At 51.2% G+C, this 17,339-nt stretch overlaps 1 protein-coding gene across 1 annotated transcript in view; it reads right to left on the bottom strand.

Moving 5' to 3' along the window:
- The window catches only part of LOC308471592 (cadherin-related family member 3-like), a 49,929-nt gene extending 39,791 nt beyond the window's left edge, over positions 1-10,138 (bottom strand). The window contains exons 1-2 of the mRNA XM_080995786.1: positions 9,993-10,138; positions 8,381-8,469 (exon numbers count right to left, since the gene is read on the bottom strand). The gene's annotated coding sequence lies outside the window, so the exon portion shown is untranslated. The remainder of the gene's footprint in view (positions 1-8,380; positions 8,470-9,992) is intronic.
- Between the last annotated feature and the right edge of the window lie 7,201 nt (positions 10,139-17,339).

The following is a 17,339-nucleotide window of genomic DNA, read 5'->3' as shown; positions in this document are numbered from 1 at the left end:
AAAAAACGAAGATCATGGCCACTGGTCCCATCACTTCCTGGCAAATAGAAGGGGAAGAAATGGAGGCGGTGAGAGATTTTACTTTCTTGGGCTCCATGATCACTGCAGATGGTGACAGCAGCCACGAAATTAAAAGACACCTGCTTCTTGGGAGAAAAGCAATGACAAACCTAGACAGCATCTTAAAAAGCAGAGACATCACCTTGCCAACAAAGGTCCGTATAGTTAAAGCTATGGTTTTCCCAGCAGTGATGTATGGAAGTGACAGCTGGACCATAAAGAAGGCTGATTGCTGAAGAATTGATGCTTTTGAATTATGGTGCTGGAGGAGACTCTTGAGAGTCCCATGGACTGCAAGAAGATCAAACCTCTCCATTCTTAAGGAAATCAGCCCTGAGTGCTCACTGGAAGGACAGATCGTGAAGCTGAGGCTCCAAGACTTTGGCCACCTCATGAGAAGAGAAGACTCCCTGGAAAAGACCCTGAAGTTGGGAAAGATGGAGGGCATAAGGAGAAGGGGACGACAGAGGATGAGATGGTTGGATAGTGTTCTCGAAGCTACCAGCATGAGTTTGACCAAACTGCGGGAGGCAGTGGAAGACAGGAGTGCCTGGCGTGCTCTGGTCCATGGGGTCACGAAGAGTCGGACACGACTAAACAACAACAACAATTGTTTGTTTGTTTTAAAATAAATTGCTGTTTCTGGAAATAGCTCTCAAACTGAGGTGGAAATGTGAAGAACTGAAAAATGAGAAACTGGGAGAAAACAAAATGGACAGATCTGCCCCATTCCTAGTAACAACACCACTGAAATAAAACCCAGCTGCCCAAAGACAGTGCTAAATTCCACTTCACGAGGACTGATCTACCATGCAGAATCCACTTGTTCAAAGGGAATGGGTGTATGACCTGAGGCTGGATATCTTTATTTTTATTTTTATTTTTTGCATTGAAGAAGGTAACAACATTCAATCTGGGCTGGAGTCGTACAATTCCCACTGGTGCTATAATGTCATAAAACAAGAGCAAAAGTAGACCTGAGGGAGTCATGCTCATTAGCGGAACATCCACAGTTTTGAATAATGTATTCTTAAAAATACATTACATACATTCTTTAATAATATATATATTCTAGCCTAGCATTTGAAAAACTTAGCATGAATTTTGTTATGTAGTGTAGTTTCACCCTGGGCCAACAGGGGGATACTGTATATAGTTTTCACTCAGGTCCGCGGCAGTTATTTTAGGCGGGAACTCTGGGCTGTTGTGGTTACAATGTTGACAGCCGGCTGCCTATAAATACAGGCCGGCTGAGCTGTTCGCAGTCAGTTCTATTCCAGCTTACCATAATAAAGAGCTACTTGAAGAAATCGCTGTGCCGGCTGCTATGTCAACCCACGACTTAACACTGGCGACGAGGATGGGATAGATGGACATCAGAGCACAGCCAGATGCGGCCAGCCTCTGAACTGAGCTGAATCACTGAGCTGAATCACAGAGCGAAATCACTGAGCGAAATCACTGGGCAGAACCAATTCAGAGCTGACTGTTCTGGCTAGAGCACTGTGTTCCATCCATCGCCCTTCACGCCGGCATCGGAATCATGGCTTCACTTGTGCCTCTACCGCCGTTTGCGCCAGCCTCTGAATCATGGGACTCCTACCTCGCTCGGTTCGACTGCTACCTCCAAGCCAACGAGCTGACAGCAGTATCAAAGGATCGGAAGCGGGGCCTATTCCTCAGCCTCTGTGGGCCTGAGGTGTTTGAGACGGCCCGAGCGTTGGTTGCGCCTGAAGCAGTCCAGGCAACACCATGGGACACGATCCAAGAGAAGCTCCGCAACCACTACGCACCAAAGCCGTCCAAGATTGCTGCCCGCCATGCGTTCTACCACCGGAACCAGGCAGAGGGGGAGTCAATCAACAACTACACCACCGCCCTGCGACAGGCTGCAATGCACTGTGAGTTCCGAGACTTAGACGATGCCCTGATGGATCGAATCGTCTGCGGGGTCCGGGACATCCATCTGCAACGGCGCCTCCTAGCCAAGCCAGACCTCACGCTACAGAAAGCCATTGAGGAGGCTGTGGCCTCAGAAGCTGCTGAACGCTCCGCCCAGGAGATCCGCAAGTCCAGCAGCCCGCGTCTTGCTAGGGCGCCAGTTCCGGTGCATCATGAAGAGGCCAGCAGTGAGGAGGCATCCTCCAGTGAAGACGAGGACGTGCACCAGACAAAGCGGGAGCGCAGGAAGTTCCAACAGAAGTCCAAGGGCCAACCGGAATGTGCTGGCTGCGGAGGCAACCATTCCCGTGCCAAGTGTCGATTCAGAGACGCCATCTGTAGGAAGTGTTCCAGAAGGGGCCACATCGCTAAGGTCTGCCGATCGGCTCCGTCTGACACCCCCCCTTCATCGACTCGCAAGTCCAAGTCTTCACTCCAGTCTGCCAAGGGAAGTTGTTTCGCTCTCACCAACTGCCGCTGCCCGTCTGGAACCACGATTGGCCAAACCGACTCGCCTACGCGACGCAAGCTGAACGTCACGGTGCTCATTGAAGGAGCTCCATGTGACATGGAGATCGACACCGGGTCTGCCCTGTCCATCGTGTCATGGAGCACCATCAAAAGACTGGTACCCAGAGTGTCCAAAAGGCAACTCGACTCTCACCGCGTACACCTGAGAGACTACCAGGGAAACGACATTCCCGTGGTAGGCGTTGGCCGGTTCCGGATCGCCTTCAAGGATTTTTCGGGCCTGCTCCGGTTGGTGGTGGTCGAAGGTCAGCGGCCAAGCCTCCTAGGGCTAGACTGGTTTGATGCCCTCGGCCTGGAAGTCACCGGCATCAACTGCATCTCTAACGCAGAGACTGAGGGTCTGGTCAAAGACTTTGCCGAGGTTTTTGACGGCACCTTGGGCCAATATACAGGTACGCCCATCTCCTTTAGCCTTGATCCACAAGTCGCCCCCATCAAGCTAAAGCCACGCCGGGTTCCCTTTGCTCTCAAGGCTAAGGTGGACGAACAACTGGACAAACTGATCGGCCAAGGAGTTTTGGAGCCGGTTGACCACGCAAAGTGGGAAACCCCCATCGGCACGCCTGTCAAGCCAGATGGGTCGGTGAGAATCTGCGCTGACTACAAGTGCACGATCAACAAGGCACTTCAGCAGCACGCTTATCCGGTTCCTGTTGTCCAACACCTGCTGCATTCCCTGGGTGAGGGTAAGGTCTTCGCTAAGCTGGACCTTGCCCAAGCCTATCAACAACTGCCAGTCGATGATGCCACTGCTGAAGCCCAGACGATCGTCACCCACCGGGGGGCATTCCGTTGCAGCCGGTTGCAGTTCGGGGTGAGTGTGGCTCCTGGCATCTTCCAAAGCCTTATGGAGCGTCTCCTGCAAGGGCTTCCGGGCGTGGTACCATATTTTGATGACGTCTTGGTGTCTGCAGACTCACACCAGCAGCTGTTCGAGCGCCTCCGTGCCGTGCTGACCAGGTTCCAGGAGGCCGGGCTCAAGGTAAAGAGGGAGAAGTGCCAGATCGCCGTTCCACAGGTAGAGTTCCTGGGCTATCTTATCGATGCCTCCGGTCTTCATCCAACCACATCCAAGATCCGCGCTATCCAGCAGGCCCCCACCCCAAAGAACAAAACGGAGTTGCAGGCATTCCTGGGGCTGCTGAACTTTTATAACATGTTCCTGCCCCACAAAGCCACAGTGGCTGAGCCTCTTCACCGACTCCTTAGCACTAAGACGCCTTGGGCCTGGGGTCATCGGGAGACGGCGGCCTTCAACGCGGTCAAGGCTCTCCTTTCTTCAGACAGTGTGCTGGTACAGTACAGTGAATCCAGGCCGCTGGTCCTTGCCTGCAACGCCTCACCTTTTGGCATCGGTGCTGTCCTTAGTCACCGTTTTCCAGATGGAAGAGAAGCACCGCTCGCCTACTTTTCCAGGACACTATCTCCGACGGAACGGAATTACAGCCAGCTCGACAAGGAGGCATTGGCACTTGTGGCTGGAGTGAAGAGGTTCCATGAATACCTCTATGGCAGGACTTTTGACCTCATCACTGACCACAAGCCACTCCTGGGCCTCCTCGCCGGTGATCGTCCAACTCCACCGGTCCTCTCACCACGCATGCTGCGATGGACTGTTTTCCTGGCTGCCTACCACTACCGGCTCATCCATCGCCCGGGGAAATCGATGGGCCATGCCGACGCCCTCAGCCGTTGCCCTCTTCCAGCATTTGTGGAAGACCCGGCTCCAGCTTCATCGCTCCTTCTGATTGAGGATCTTCCGGCAGCGCCTGTATCGGCTGCCACTGTGGCCTCCGCATCTGCCCAGGATCGCACCATCAGCCGGGTGCTCAACTGGGTGTGGAGGGGGTGGCCACAAGGGCCTTTTGCATCGGAGTTCCAGCCCTTCGCAACCAGACAACATGAACTCTCAGCTCATCGCGGCTGCCTGCTGTGGGGAGACCGCGTCGTGATTCCCCAGGGACTCCGTCAGCGCGTCCTGGAGGCTCTGCACGTTGGCCACCCGGGAATTGTCAAAATGAAGGCGTTGGCTCGGTGTTACGTCTGGTGGCCTAATATGGACGATGCCATCACTGCCTGGGTGTCCGCCTGTCAAGCATGCCAGGAGTCGAGGCCTGCACCACCGGTAGCTAAGGGACACACCTGGGAGACGCCAAAGACACCCTGGTCGAGGGTGCACATCGATCTGGCTGGCCCCTTTCACGGCCGGACCTTTATGGTAGTGGTGGACGCCTATTCCAAATGGCTGGAGGTCGCCCTGATGCCCTCCACCACTACCGAAGCTGTCATCCGGGTGCTGCGAGGCCTGTTTGCAACGCATGGGTGTCCTGATGTTCTTGTCTCTGACAACGGACCGCAGTTCACGTCAGGCACGTTTGAGCGGTATCTTTTGGGACTGGGCATCCGCCATGCCCTAACGGCACCCTTTCATCCATCCAGCAACGGGCAAGCGGAAAGAATGGTGCGCTCGACAAAAGAGGCACTGGCGCGCCTGGACCGGGGAGACTGGCATGAGCGGGTCGCCGAATACTTGTTCGTGCAACACATCACCCCTCATGCGGCCACAGGGAGGAGTCCTGCTGAACTGCTTATGGGCCGCCGCCTCAGGTCACCGCTCGACCGGCTACACCCAGACTTTGCCGTGGCTGAACCCCCAGGCTGTGCCAACGCACCACGGTCATTTGTCCCAGGAGACCAGGTCTTTGCCCGGAACTATGTGGGGGACATCCCTTGGGTGCCAGCCACAGTAGTGGGAGTCACTGGACCTCGCTCGTACCAGGTGGCACTCGAAGACGGACGCTTGTGGCGACGGCACATAGACCAGCTTAGGCGCAGGGTTGGGGACTTGAACACTACCGAGGTGCCCCCAACTGCGCTTGCGGCTCCAGAAGAGACACGTACAGATGGCGAGGCCCCACCTACACCTCCCTCGCGAACTGCCAGCGTGGAGCCGAACCAAGCCGTTTCAGAACAGGCTCAGACCACTCCACTTGCGGAGGCTCCACCCACAGCAGCGGATCCAGGGGAGTTGGTTCCAACGCCACCTAGGGTCGCACCACAGCCTCAGCGAGAACTGTGTGGCCCTCCGGACTTGGCTACCAGTCCCCGGCGGTCTGGCAGAGTTTCCAAGCGCCCAACTTATTTAAAGGACTATGTTGTTGGACAGGTATCACTGTTGGTCTAAGTATGGGAAATGTAACCGATATGCTTTTGTGCTTAATTGAACCATTACGCGTAGTGCTGTATATAAGGAAACCATTACGATTGTAACTAACGCCTTATCTCGGGGGGGAGGGGTGTTATGTAGTGTAGTTTCACCCTGGGCCAACAGGGGGATACTGTATATAGTTTTCACTCAGGTCTGTAGATAGTTTTCACTCAGGTCCGCGGCAGTTATTTTAGGCGGGAACTCTGGGCTGTTGTGGTTACAATGTTGACAGCCGGCTGCCTATAAATACAGGCCGGCTGAGCTGTTCGCAGTCAGTTCTATTCCAGCTTACCATAATAAAGAGCTACTTGAAGAAATCGCTGTGCCGGCTGCTATGTCAACCCACGACTTAACAAATTTCCCCAAAGGTTTTTTGTTTTTTAAAAAGAAAACAACCAAGGGAACAAGCTATAATCATAAATAAAGCTGATGGCCTGTTCCATACCTTGAAAAATGCCTTGCTTGTGTTTAAAGTTTGTTTCAGAGCTGAATTATCAACCACGGAAGATGGCAGTTTATAATTAAAATCCAAACTCTTCCTTAATTACAGGTATTGCTAAAGTATCGTTCCTTGCTATGTAATTACTCCTCATGGAGATGACTAATTATTTTATTTTATTTTTGAAATGAATCTCCTAACAAAGTATCCCCAAAATGCAGGGCTGCCAAGGCATAATATGTGGCCCGAAATTTTAGGGAGAACCTAAAATTCTTCTTTTGGAGAACGTGTCGGAAGGGGCGAAATCTCAGGTCAGGAGCCAGATGCAAGGGGGCTGTCTTCTCTTTTCCCCGGCCTGCCAGCTCTATTCTGCACTTTAAACCACCCAATTATTGCAGTATTTTGCTCAGCCCTGTCTCTCCCTCTCCCTCTCTCTCTGTGGGAGCGTTGGCCTAAGGAGCAGCAAGAAACACAAGCAACTTTTTTTAAAAAAATGGAATTACATTTCTTCATGCCTGGTGGGCCTGCAATGCAGTGCAAATGTTATTGCGGTTGTCAATCAGGTGCCCGTTGGGACACGTGCAGGGCTGGCTTACCCATAGGCACCAGGGGTGTGGGGCACCTGGGCGCTGGGCTCTCAGGGGTGCCAGGCCTAGAGTCTGGGGCCAAGATTTGGAATCCGGGGATTGAAGAGCCAGGGCAGCTGACAGCCGCTGCCAAGCAGAGCAGAGCCCGTTGGAGCGCCGCAGGCTTTTCTGCTGCAGACGCTGAGGCAGCTGGCCGGCTCTGCCCTCCTGCGCGCCTGGGATTGGCGGGCTGTTGAGAGGCCTGCCCAGCACACACATGCTGCTCACACGAGGCGCACAGCTTCCCTCCCTACACCTGCAGCGGCATGGGAGAGAGTTGTGTGCCTCCACCAAAAAAGCTCAACAACTCTGAGCTTCCCCCCCTAAAAAAAGCTCAGCAAGTTTTGCCTGTCCCCCCAAATAAAAATAATAATAATGATAATAATAATAATAATAATTTACTATTTATACCCCGCCCATCTGGGCGGCTTCCAAAAAATATTAAAATACTGTAATACATCAAACATTAAAAGCTTCCCTAAATAGGGCTGCCTTCAGATGTCTTCTAAAAGTCTGGTAGTTGTTGTTCTCTTTGACATCTTGTGGGAGGGCGTTCCACAGGGAGGGCGCCGCTACTGAGAAGGCCCTCTGCCTGGTTCCCTGTAACTTGGCTTCTCGCAGTGAGGGAACCGGCAGAAGGCCCTCGGCGCTGGACCTCAGTGTCCGGGTAAAACGATGGGGGTGGAGATGCTCCTTCAGATATACTGGACCAAGGCCATTTAGGGCTTTAAAGGTCAGCACCAACACTTTGAATTGTGCTCGGAAACATACAAATGGAGGCGCTGGGCAGTTTTTTGCACCCCGGTGCCACGTATGCTAAAGATGGCCCTGGACACCTGTGAGCAGGACCTGAGCACAACAGCGTCCTGTGTGCCCCGCTGCTACCCCGCCCCACAGTGCCCCAATCCCAACCAGCTAAGCAGCTGCGACACCCGTGTCAGGAGGGCCTGGTCTCCAACCCATTATATGCACCACTGCTGTTCACGTTAGCAATTTTGACGCGCCCATGGGATTTATTTATTTAAGACATGTATAACCCGTCTTTCCTCAAAGAAGCTCAAGTCAGTGCATACGACCGATCCTGTGAAGGAGGTTAGAAGGAGAGAGGGAGAGCAACTGGCCCAAGACCATGGTTGAGTTGTCTTCCCAGTCCCAGACTGACATTCTTAAGCACCGTGCTACATTGCCAAGAGTTCTGTTTCTGTGTCACACACGACAAACAGAGGTGAAGCCTTGTCCATTCCCCCTATACAGTGGTACCTCGGGTTACATACGCTTCAGGTTACAGACTCTGCTAACCCAGAAATAGTGCTTCAGGTTAAGAACTTTGCTTCAGGATGAGAACAGAAATTGTGCTCCAGCGGCGCGGCGGCAGCAGGAGGCCCCATTAGCTAAAGTGGTGCTTCAGGTTAAGAACAGTTTCAGGTTAAGAACGGACCTCCGGAACGAATTAAGTACTTAACCCGAGGTACCACTGTATTCAATTTAAAGAACATGGGTGGGGAAAAGTAATTTGAGACCCCACCTTATTTCCGTAGATTAAGCTATAGAAGTCTAAGAGTTATTGAGAATTACCTTCAGAGGGGCTCCCTCAGGATCTCTGGCAGTGACTCTAAAAATTCCAGTGTTTTGCAGGGTATCCTCTGTGATATAAATTTCAGGAGCTGCAGATAAATATTGTTGATGAATCATTCATTTGTTATTATTATCTAATCATCTGGCAGCTTTAATTCCCACCTACGGGCTTATTTATTTCGATTTCTGCCCCTCACACCGTCCCTTAGGCAATGTTAAAATCTTGAAACAATCAAAACAGAATTGGCCATGCTAGCTAGGGTTGATGGGATTTGGAGTCCAGTTACATCTGGAGGACACAGTGTTTTCTACCCCTTCTTGGGATATTCTGCATGGATAGAAGTCATCCTAGGAGCAAAAGTTGGACCCAGAGTCTGTCTTCCATGGACAGATTTGCAAAAGGGACCAAGATCCGGGAGAGTTCATCCTGGAACAAAGGAAAGGCAGGGCCAATGCAAAACACACTATTGCCCGAGGCGGAGCTATGATTACTTCTCTGTAGCAACCCCATGACTTGGACCTCCCCTCTACTGCTATGCTCAGGAAGAGAAAGCCAATTCAGAACTCCAGTAGCATAATACTTGCCCCATCCTCCAGCCCTAGGAGTCCTCATAAGGGAGCTGTGTTTAGAGGAAGAACTGTGAGGGGAGAGGTTTCCAGCCGTCCATTAAATATCATATGCTGATATTTAATATTCTATACTATCCTAATGGATTGTTGAATATTACTTTATTTGATATTAGTTGCTTATTTTAAAGTTCTGTTTTATTATCACATTGTTGTATTGGATTTGATTGTACATTCTTTGTTTCTTCAGCTTTACAAATTAAATGTGAAATGAAATGAAAAATTCCAACTTTCCACTGAGTGACTGGGACAAAAAATTACACAGGGAGTGGCAATCAAAGTAAATGGGCCTGTGACCTTCTGAAAAACCTGAGATGTAGCCTGCTGGTCGTAGGGGTGCCATATGTCTGGAAAATGACACCCAGGTGGATTTTCGGCCACTCGTCAAAATGTATGGTAAGGGGAGTTAATACTATTCCCCCCAAAAGCTCAACAACTTTGAGTAAGAAGAAAATAAAAACTTTGTTCACTTTTGGGAATATGACAACCCTATCTGGTATAGCTTCATTGGGAGGGTATTTCAAAGGTGTGGTGGCACCACAGAAAAGGCCTTCTTTCTTGGTGTTACCCATCCTACAGATTTAAGCCCCAGACACACCAAAAGGATCTCTGGTGGAGATCTTAATGCACAGGCAAAATGGTCTAAGTGCAGGATGTTCATCCGTTTGGCCACAAACTGTTTAGGGCTTTGAAGAGTGACACTAGTAGCTTGAATTGGTTCTGGAAATGCAATGGAATCCAGTGTAGCTTGTATAATATAGGTGCTATAGAAACTTTACACCCATCAGGACTCCACCAGCTGCATTTGAACCTGCTGAAGTTTGCAGTCTGTCTTTAAAGGCATCCCCATATAAAGAACATTACAGTAGTCTTATCTGTATGTGACCAGATCATATTGGCAGAAGGGGGTCAAAGACAGGTCAGATGGTGTGAACCTTCTGAAACCAGCCATTGATCATGCCATCAAAATGTAGTTGCTTCATACCTCTGCTAGGCTGAGTCAAAAGCCCAGTGAAGACAGGTGGTTCGTTGACATCGACAATCTGGACAAAGATGGTCTGAGAAGCCGAACTCCCCTTGTCATCTCTCACAAGGATGGGAATTGTGTAGAGACTGGTGGCTTCGAAATCCAACTTGGGTAATGCAGTGGTCATCAACTGGACAGGTTAGAAACTCAGAAAACTAAGTGTGAGTATCAAAATAATAATACACAGACTACTATTTCCAACTTGTAGCATTTTTCTTATTTTACCCTGTTCAGCAAAACTGAGATGGATGTGAAGCTAGCAGTTCAGCAGCTGTCACTTATGTCTTCTCTGCCTCAAGAGCTGAGTCATACTGAGCCCTAATTTGTAGACTGTTGAGAGGCATTCATATGAACTCGCCCACTGTGACCAAGGGGGCTATGCCCATTAGTGCCTATGTAAGAAAGCACCACTGAGATGCATATTCTGTTTAAAAAAAAATGGTGTGGTGAGATCCTGGGAATGAGATCTACTGTATCAGGGATAGAGAACCCCTCAATATTTTTGGGGGATGCCAACTCTTAGCTGCAGATAGCATAGCCAGTGGTCAGGGCTGTGGGATGCTGGATCCAACAACAGGAGGGCCAAAGGTTCCCTGTCATTGTCTGACCTAAAACCTGGAGCCTAGACTTTCTTCTCTGCTCTACCAATTGTACAGTCTACTCCAGGCTTCCTCAACCTTGGCCCTCCAGATTTTTTGGGCCTACAACTCCCATAATCCCTAGCTAGCAGGACCAGTGGTCAGGGATGATGGGAATTGTAGTCTCAAAACATCTGGAGGGCCGAGGTTGAGGAAGTCTAGTCTACTCTATACCACCACTATCCATGCATGCACAAACAGGGCCTTTACTGCCTTTTTGGAAGCGTCAGCAACCGGTGCAACCCAAGAAATGTTTTACATTATTTTAAATGTGCTTATATGATCAGGTAATATGTCTGTCAGTGCCTTCATCTTCAGCAACACAGAGGCTGCACTTCTGATGCCTGGTGGGCAGGGCTGGATTTAGGTTTGATGAGGCCCTAAGCTACTGAAGGTAATGGGGCCCTTTATATGTCCAGCTGTCCTTTGTCAACAACAAATTGTCACTATTGTTTTGTGTTGAATATATGCTATATGCTATATGGTAATTTATGGACCTAATAGGTATCTCAAGCCATTTGCACATGTTGACCTGCAACCAGTCCTTGCAGAATGTAGGCATCATATATATATAAATGAGCAAACCAGTGATATTTTAGGGAGTAGGCTAGCAGGCGGAGCCCATTACTTACATCATAGAAGCCTACAAAACAGTGTTGCTGTGTGTAGGTTTTAATTTATTTGTTTTTTTATCTTATATTTTGGACATGTACACCCAGGTTTGTTTTTTTAAAAATAATTTTTATTAACCGACCAATCAAATCAAATCACATCACATAAATTCCAAATTACAAAGCCGAATTTTAAATTTTTGTTGAGGGGACCCATATTTCAAGTTTCGAAGGGGGATTCCGATCATCTTCTTGCTACTGCGTTCATATCCAAATCAGTCCAGATAAAGTTCATAATTCTATCCAGTCTTATCTTGCTGTTTCCACATCTCATCTTGTTCGTACATTTTTTCTTTTTCCTTTATGCTCTCTTCTGATAATCTCCTTAAGCAGATAAACACCAATTATATCCTGTGTGGATTTTTCTGTTCGACCAATCCTCATATCGTGATGGTTTCCATATATCATCACTTTCATAAATAACATCGCTCTTTCCATCATTAATCTCAGGGTCTGTCGTTCTTAAGTCCCACTGAGGAGTCTCACCCACAGTATAAAAACAGCTCTTTCCTCCTCCCAGACTCAAGTCCTCCGACAGAGCTTTCCAATATGGCGACGGTATTTTTAACTGCGTCATTCCAGAGCTCTTAAACTTTCCACGCTCTTCTTAAAGCATGCTTTGGTTAGAAACTTTATCTCCACACAGTCGTAAATCCACAGCTTAAGTCATTAAAGCGGCATTTCTGACTTGTGAGGGGGGGGTTCTAGTTTAATCACATAGAGGAAAGAAAGAAAAGGTTTTTCCCCCCCTCCCCAATCCAGTCCCTTTGCCATACCGAGTCGTGGCTGTCTTCTCATGATTGATTCTTGTTCTTCTGACTCGTCTTGTTTATCAGAGAACTCTTCAGTTAGCAGTCTTTACTCCCCCTCCTTCCTTGAAATATGTGCATTCGCTTCTTCCTAATTGTTCCTTTTGAAGTTCTTGCAGCTAGTGGCGAGGATCAGAGACAGCGTCCAGGACCACCGAGATCCACAGGAGGGCATTCTGCCTAGTGCCCCCATCCCCTCAAATTCGGGGGTGGTATAGGGCACAGCAGGCAAGGGCAGCCCCCCCCCCCACAATCCTGGGGGGCTAGGGAGGCTATTTATTCCCATCACAGCCTCCTAATTACGGTGATATTGCCCACCTAATGTCAAGCCGCGTTGAAGTCAGCAAGCCCATGCTTCAACATGAAAGCTTTCGGGGGTCTAGGGAGACACTGCGCAGGTACCGTATTTTTCGTTCTATAGGACGCACCGGCCCATAGGACGCACCTCGTTTTTTGGGGGGGGGAAATGAATAAAAAAAATTATTCCCCCCCCCTGCGGCTGCCGCCCCAAGCCTCGCGTGCTTCGGGCTGCAGGCTACCGCCCCAAGCCTCGCGCACTCGGCGGGACCTCCTGCCGGGCGCGCAAGGCTTGCAGACACTCGCCCGAAGCACGGGGAGCCCTCCGGAGGGCTCCCCGTGCTTCGGGCGACAAGCTGCAGCCCCAAGCCTTGCGCGCTTGGCGGGACCTCCTGCCGGGCGCGCAAGGCTTGCAGACACTCGCCCGAAGCACGGGGAGCCCTCCGGAGGGCTCCCCGTGCTTCGGGCGACAAGCTGCAGCCCCAAGCCTTGCGCGCTCGGCAGGACCTCCTGCCGGGCGCGCAAGGCTTGCAGACACTCGCCCGAAGCACGGGGAGCCCTCCGGAGGGCTCCCCGTGCTTCGGGCGACAGGCTGCAGCCCCAAGCCTTGCGCGCTTGGCGGGACCTCCTGCCGGGCGCGCAAGGCTTGCAGACACTCGCCCGAAGCACGGGGAGCCCTCCGGAGGGCTCCCCGAGCTTCGGGCGACAGGCTGCTGCCCCAAGCCTTGCGCGCTCGGCGGGACCGCCTGCCGGGCGCGCAAGGCTTGCAGACACTCGCCCGAAGCACGGGGAGCCCTCCGGAGGGCTCCCCGTGCTTCGGGCGACAGGCTGCTGCCCCAAGCCTCCCGCGCTCGGCGGGACCTCCTGCCGGGCGCGCAAGGCTTGCGGACACTCGCCGGGGCTGCAGGCTGCTGCCTGCAAGCCTTGTGAGCCCGCGGGAACTCCCACCGGGCTTGCAAGGCTTGCGGATAGCTTCCTGAAGCCTGGAGAGCGAGAGGGGTCGGTGCGCACCGATGCCTTTCGCTCTCCAGGCTTCAGCGAAAGCCTGCATTCGCTCCATAGGACGCACACACATTTCCCCTTCTTTTTTGGAGGGGAAAAAGTGCGTCCTATGGAGCGAAAAATACGGTAATGAAAAGATGATACACAGTCAGGAGCGGCACCATAGCAGCATATACTGGTACATCAAGGTTCTTTTCTACTTGAGCTCAGTGCTACTTCCGTCATAAAAATTAATAAGAGACAGACGCAAACACCATCCCAAGTTCAGTTTAACACCCCACATTCCCGGCTTATTTTCTGTAGCTAATTGTGCTCTGACAGGTAGCAATTGGCAGATTATAGAGCAGAGCGTTCCATGCCTCTTTTCGCACTGGTGTGCCTATGCAATCAGTGCATTTTGTTGCCTTACTATTGTTTCGTGGCGAAATGGCTGTTGTTTTATTTGACTGACTGCCCAGATCCCCCTCCTAGATGGAAGGAATAATTGTAAAGCAAACAAGCAAGGAGAGAGGAGCTCGACAATGGGTAATGATATGATAATGCAAAATACAGGAAAGCACAATTGCTCGGTGATGCATGATAAAAGATGTCAGGGAAAAATAAATATATAACACAAAGCAACAGCCGCAGCAAGGGTAAACTGCAACTGTTTTCCTCCACTGTTACTTTACAAATTCATTCTTAAGCGACAAGTCCATTTTTAAAATGAACTAGCAAATAAACACCTGTCGAGTTTGTCAACTCGTCAAGACATGTAGAGGAATCAGCTTGCGGTTTCTGAATGAGAAAAAAAAAATCAATGAAAAATACAAATGGATCATCGTACATTAGTAGTTGAAGAAGAATCAGTTAGCAAATAAACCACTAATCACAATTTTTTTTTCAAATGAATGGGTTAATTCATGAAGAAAACCACATAGTAACAATCATCACTTTAATCCACACCCACCACTGATGTGCATCCTCTGGAAAGTTGCTCATGAGAGGTTCTAGAAGGTTGCCCTTGGGATGAAAATGTTCTCCATTTCTGGCTTATAGGTTGTATTTGACTGCCAGTCTGGTATGCTTCCAAATTTGGAATTGGGGAAGGCAGAGCCATCTTGTCCTTTGCCTCAAGCAGGAAAATGACTTGGGTTGGCCCTGGTGCAGGGCAGGCCATGTGGTACACATTGCTCTGTCCACTCCCTGCCCCTCAGTATCTGCTACCTGAGGCAGCCAATTCACTCCATCTAATGGTAAGGACAGAGGATGAGATGGTTGGACAGTGTTATGTACTGAGTTGAATAGGATCCAAACTGTAGCAGTCTGATTGGTCCTAGAACAATAGGATCCAAAAGGCAGCAGTCTGATTGGTCCTAGAACAATAGGATTCAGAATGCAGCAGTCTGATTGGTCCTAGAACAATGCAGCAGTATGATTGGTTGGCAGGAACCACCCAATCCTGCTCCAGATAGAAGTGAATCCACAACCTGATTGGCTTACAGTAGAATTCCAGAATTAGCCAATCATGTGCAGCCCATTGTGTAAATAATGTATATAAAGCAGATACTGTGAGGGGACATTCATTCATTCCTCCTCACCACTATGAGCTGAATAAAGAGCATGAAATCACTTTGCGACTCTGAGTATATTTCACTGGCGACGAAGGTGGGATCCCGCTGAGCTGACTGCCACACACAGCACCGCAGCACCGCCAACTGCCGCACCGCTGCCTCGCACCGTGTATCCAGGCTTCAGCTCCGGGGCACAAGGAACTCAGAATGGCAGCCAACAGCAGCTTCTCGCCATTCAACCCAGCATCTGGAGACTGGGAAGCGTACGCCTCCCGTTTCACCTTCCTCCTAGAAGCCAAAGGGGTCACCGACGAAGAAGACGCCAAGAAGAGGGCGATATTCTTCAGCGTCTGCGGAGAGGAGACGTTTGAAATCGCCCGGGCTCTCCTTGCGCCTGAAGACGTCGCTACTGTTCCATACAAAACAATAATGGAACAGCTGAAGGGGCACTTTTCGCCGCAGCCCTCAGTGGTGGCTCGTCGAAATGCCTTCTACGCAAAGCGGCAAGCCCCTGGGGAAACCATAACTGGGTTTGTGACCTCTCTCCGCCAAGCCGCCCGGTTCTGCAACTTCTCAGAGCTGGAGAACATGCTTCGTGACCGCCTCGTCGGTGGCCTGAAGGATGAGAAGCTGCAACGACGCCTCTACGCTAAGAAGGACCTAACGTTCCAGGTCGCTCTGGAGGAGGCCCTGGCAACAGAAGCTGCCGAGAGGTCGACCCAAGAGGCACGGCCGAGCCTGCCATCCCAACCGAGGGTCCACCATGAAGACCTCACCGACGACTCAGGATCCGACAGGGAGGAGGTGCACCGAGTACAGCAGCGCACTCAAGCAGCGCACAGACCACAGCTGCCTCGACGAGAAGGAGGGAACTGCGCAAGCTGCGGGGAGAGTCACGAGAGGAGGACCTGCCGTTTCCGCAACGCAGAGTGCAGGCAGTGCAGAAAATTGGGACACATCGCCCGGGTGTGTCGGGCTCGGCCCACCCGACACCAGGCATCAGATGACCAATCCAAGAGCCCCAGGTCCCGGGGCCCAACGCACCAAGGCAACTCGACGGAGCTCACGGACTTCCAGGTATACCAGTTGCCCCACCCCAACGTAGAGAAAATTTATGTAGAGGTACAGATAGAGGGGGCCCCATGCCGCATGGAGCTTGACACGGGTTCAACTCTATCCATAATCTCGGCAAGGACCTTAAGGAAACTGTGTCCCACTGGGGGTCCCAAACTCAGGCCGGCCCCATTCACCCTCCGGGACTTCCAGAAACGTAAGGTCCCCACAATGGGGGTGGGGACCTTCAGGGTGCAATACCGAGGGCGGACGCGGCAACTGGACTTGCTTGTGGTCAAGGGCCCCTACATTAGCTTACTGGGATTGGCATGGTTTGGACCACTGGGGCTAGCTGTCACCGGGGTGAACCACACTAGCTTACAAGTGGACGTGGACGCCATATGCAAGGAATTTCCAGGGGTTTTCGATGGGAAATTGGGACAGTATACGGGCCCCCCCATTGCGCTACAGCTTGACCCCGCAGTACGACCGGTCAGGCTCAAGGCCCGCCGGGTCCCGTTCGCCTTGAAACCCCGTATAGACGAGGAATTGGACCGACTCGTAGAGCAAGGAGTGCTGGAGCCGGTGCCTAATGCTCCCTGGGAAACCCCAATCGTCACACCCGTCAAGCCTAATGGTTCGGTCCGCATCTGCGCAGACTACAAATGTACCATAAACAAGGCCCTCACGGCCCACGCATACCCAGTGCCAGTGGTCAGCCATGTCCTTGCCACCCTGGCTGGGTCGAAAATTTTTGGCAAGCTGGACTTGGCCCAAGCATATCAACAGCTGCCAGTAGATGAGGCCACAGCAGAGGCACAGACGATTGTGACGCACAGAGGAGCGTTCAGGGTAAAGCGGCTGCAATTCGGTGTCAGCGTGGCACCAGGCATATTCCAGAATATAATGGACTCTCTCCTTAAAGGGATTCCTGGCGTCACCCCCTTCTTCGATGATGTGTTGATTGCCGGCCCCACACCAGAGGAGTTTGAGGACCGCCTCCGCACCGTTCTGCACCGTTTCCAGACGGCGGGTCTCAAGGTGAAGCGGGAAAAATGTCTACTAGGAGTGCCTCAGGTGGACTTTCTGGGATTTATGGTGGACGCAGAAGGGGTCCACCCGACTGGGGACAAGGTACGGGCCATTTGTGATGCCCCAGCGCCCAAGAGCAAGACTGAACTTCAGGCCTTCTTGGGGCTATTGAACTTTTACCATTCCTTCCTTCCCCACAAGGCGGCGGTAGCGGAGCCCCTACACAGACTCCTGGACAAGCGGGCCCCTT

Source organism: Podarcis pityusensis, assembly GCF_964106645.2.
Source record: "Podarcis pityusensis genome assembly, chromosome: 2".
Classification (NCBI taxonomy): domain Eukaryota; kingdom Metazoa; phylum Chordata; class Lepidosauria; order Squamata; family Lacertidae; genus Podarcis; species Podarcis pityusensis.
Note: the sequence above shows the minus strand (reverse complement) of the source record. Positions and strands in the feature narration are given on the sequence as shown.